Here is a 4,560-nt window from a genome sequence, read left to right as displayed (position 1 = left end):
TTTTATTACACAGTGATATATATAATAAAAACATTGATATCTACATTGATAGATAATATGTAAAATAATAATATATTGAGTTTATTATAAATGAATAATAAATATTAAAAGTATATTTTAACATTTGATATATTTGATATATGCATAGTAATATATTATATATAATAAAAATATTTGTAATGATAACAAAAAATATATAAGATAATGAAAAATAATGCAGTCAGAAACTATATGGAGTTTATTGTAAATACATCAATCGTATCGATAGATTGGTATCCTTTTTACCTAAAAACATATATGTGTATAAATAATAAAATATATATATATATATAAAAAAATATTATAAATAAAAATATAAATAAATATATATATATATATTATATATATATATATATATATATATATATATATATATAATATATAAAATCAAACTGTCTAATATAAAATAATGAAAAAATAATATGTCTATATATATATTTAGGTGTGTGTGTATGTGTGTTTGTGTTCATATGCAAGTGTAAATCATCTTTAACACATTTTTGTGTATGTGTGTGTGTGTGTGTGTGTGTACTAAAGAAGAAAGAAAGTCATATAGGTTTGGGATGACAAAGGTGAATAAAGGTGAAATTTCTTTTTTTACATGCATTCTTTCTGGCTGAACTTTTTTTTTATTTATTTATAGTGTTTAGGGCTGGTGGCAGTGTGCCGGACAGCCTTGAGCGGGAGCAGATCAAGGTCCTGTATGGCTTCTGAGGTTCAGGGATCATTAGACACTAAACTGAAACTACTGACAACCTGCGCTGCCTTCCAAAGCCCCAGTGTCTGCTGGGATTTAATGGAAGAGAGGCAAAAGTTCAGTTAGCTGTGCGGAACAGAGCACATTCTGACTCTTTCTGACACTCCTGAAAACAGCAGCTCCACCGCCAGATACAGCTCTGCTTTAATATAAACTGCAGAAATCAAAAGGTCAAAAGCATTTTTTTAAATGATCCGTATCGGCTCTTCTATGTCCGATCCCATATTTAACGTCAGCTAATTAAAAGGAAAAGACGACGCTCAAATGTGTGTGTTCAACTGCCATTAAGACCAAAAGAAGAAGAAATGTGCGTGCGTGAATCGCGAGAAGCAGTGAGGGCTGTTCTAGTCTGTTTTGAGCATCTGTATTCAGTGTTTTAATACACACTTTTGTGATGATCACTCATTTATTTACCGTTTACTTTATCTGCCATCAGACTATCTGAGATTCTATCTTGCTTTGGATTTGACTGACAGCGCAAGCTTCATGCTTTCTTACCATATCTCCACTTTTTTCCCTTTATGTTGCAATTATTGTACATATATTGTACAATTATGTTATGCTAGTTTTACTATTCCTTTTGGTATTAGATTGTTTAATATAATGTGGAAGTTTAGGTTCCTTTTTGCAATTGCACTTGTATGTTTTATTAATTTTTATTTTTATTGTATGTGTGTAAATCAAATGGATGTATATTTTGTGTATATGTATGGACGGATGTATATCTGCGCATGTATATTTTTAATTATTTATTAGTATAGTATTATTGAATGTTTTGAATATCTGCCTTTGTATTTTCTTTTTTCCTCTTGCAAATTTTATCTTCCAATGTACTTTCTGCAATTATTCAATCTCAGCTAAGCAGAAAATGAAATAAACTTCAAACTTCAACTTCAATATAAAATACAATAAATTTATATGATTAATCCCATATTCCACCAAAGTCTTCAGAGAGAGAAAGAGTTTCTTATACAGTATATAAATACATAACCCAGCCTATATACATAGAAATATTACTTTTACTCTCTGCACAAACATTTGGTTGAAAATTGCAAGATAAAAAAAAAAAAATTAATTTACAAATCAATAATCATTAAACAAATCATCAAATGAACATAAAAATAAAATTATATATAGAGAGAGAGAGAGTGTATCATATTAGTACATACTGTTGAGTATGAATGTTTTGTTTTTGTTTTGTTTTTTTCTCGAGTTTATAAATCTGAAAACAATGTGGTGACATTTGTACAGTAAAATGTTGATAGCTGTTACTAGTTTTGGCACTACTGAGTACATATAAACACAAATAAATACAAAAAATAAAATAAGGTTTCCTACATATCAGGGAATGAATATGCATAATTATTCCAAATTAATGGTGTAATCATGTTCTGTTGTTGATCACTGATTTCCTGTCATTCAGATTCCAGTTCAACATCCTTTGTAACTAATTTAATAAACTCATGAATTGATAGAGAGACAAAACTTAAATTATGAATTTTGCCCAGCCCTGCTCACACTCCACCATGAATTTGTCTATAGTTGTGCATACAAATTGATTTAGGTAAAGGCAATAGGCCGTGCATTGACATATTTGTTCTTTTGTTTTAGAATGAATGAGTGTTGTGTGTTTCCTAAAGGTCTCCATTTAAAATTGCAGTGCCAAGAAATGGTCAGTTTATCAAATGCATCTGATGCCCGCGAGCGAAACAAAGGTGAGTTTTTCACAGGAGCGTCTCTCAGAATTTAAAGGTGGCATTTCATTTTATTTTTCCCCATAAGGTGCACTTATTATTTTAGCAATGTGTTCTGCAAAAACAGTCAGAATTTTGCATGCAATGCAGGGGGAAAAAAACTATGTTTGTCTATGTCTATGTCTATGTTTGCGTGCATACATATTTTAGTATCACTGAAATATTACACTGCGTTCCAAATTATTATGCAAGTGACATATCGATAGGATTTCGGTACAATAAAGAGTCAGATTTTTGTTTGTGTGGTTTTTCACATCTTTTTAGATAACTGGTATCAATCTCAGACAGGTCTGATCAATAGTTTGAGGTCTTCTGAGGTAAATGGAAACCCTACTTAAAGAGGTTGTTCCACATTATTAAGCAAGTCACAGTTCTCATGAAATATGGTGAGGAAGAAAGATCTTTCTGAAGATGAAAAGTATGAAAAAATGCAATGTCTTGCAAAAGGCATCAAATCAAACAATATTTTGCAAAAAATTAATAGAAATGATTGAACTGTCAAAAGATTTGTGAGTGACTTAGAGCACAGGAGATCTTGGTCAGATAAAGATTTATTAAGGAAAGTTTCTGTCAAACAAATGAACTGTATTGTGATGGCAGCTGTAAAAAAACCACTGCTGAGCAGCAGACAAAGAGAAACCTGCACAGTGGCTGTAGAAACACATTTTCAAATGGTTTCGCACAAAGGTATTTATGCAGCATGGGATAGTGTGTTATCCTGCATGAAAATCCTTTTATTTCCGAGAGCACTATTCTTCATTTTATACCACAGCAGAAAATGGTCAGTTATGAACTCCACATATCTTTCAGAAGTCATTTTGACACCCTAAAATGACCTTACATCTCACTTCCCAATATTCCAACCCAAATCATCATCCACCGCCTCCTCGCTGATGTTTAAGTCTCACTGGAATAGGATGGCCATTCATCAACTATCAGAAATCCATTTATCTCGACCATCCATTGTACTGCAGCATTCGTAAGTCAATAAAACTATTTAAAAACAAGTCTTCATGTGTTTCTACAGCCACTGTGCAGGTTTCTCTTTGTTTGGTTAGCAGTGACTGAAACACACAACTGTCAGTCTGCATGGAGAGGATCTTGAGACTCCAGGAGCTTCAAACACCTGTCTGCTGCTCAGCCGTGGCATTTTTACACCTGCATTACAATACAGTTCATTTGTTTGACAGAAACTTTCCTTAATAAATCTATATCTGACCAAGATCTTCTGTGATCTAAGTCACTCACAAATCTTTTGACAGTTCAATCATTTCTATTAGTTTTTTTGCAAAATATTGTTTGTTTTGATGCCTTTTGCAAGACATTGCATTGTTTCATACTTTTCATCTTCAGAAAGATCTTTCTTCCTCACCATATTTCATGAGAACTGTCTCTTGCTTCATAACATGGAACAACCTCTTCAAGTAGGGTTTCCATTTACCTATGTTTTTATAATTTTTGTATTCTTTGCATATATTCTTTGAAGAAAAAAAAGAAATAAAAAATCAAAAACACATCTCAAAAAACTATTTTAGTATCATTAAAATACTATTAAATCATCTTTTAATTACTTTTTATTTTTTATTTTTTATTTTCCATTTTCATTTTAATTTTAGTTAAAGTTTTAGTAAATTATTTGTATTTTCTCATTTATATTAGTTATTGTTTTTAACTACGCCTATAAAGTTTTTTTTATTTTACTTATAAATTAGTACATCATTTAAAAACAGAAAACATGAATCTAAATGCTTTTTGGTCAAGTAATAAGTGAAGAACACAAAACACACTACACACACACACACACACACACACACACACACACACACACACACACACACACACACACACACAATTTAATTTCAGTATGTGTGTATATAGTTTACTTTTCTAGGAACCCTAATAGAGTTTATTTCTAGCTTTATAGCTGAGTCTCTTTTATTTACTGTTTTGGAAACATCTGTGATTGCCAAAGAAAATTATGCACTATAATCCATATATTCTTTGAAGAAT

Source organism: Cyprinus carpio, chromosome A17 (assembly GCF_018340385.1).
Source record: "Cyprinus carpio isolate SPL01 chromosome A17, ASM1834038v1, whole genome shotgun sequence".
Taxonomy (NCBI): Eukaryota; Metazoa; Chordata; class Actinopteri; order Cypriniformes; family Cyprinidae; genus Cyprinus; species Cyprinus carpio.
This window is presented reverse-complemented; position numbering follows the sequence as displayed.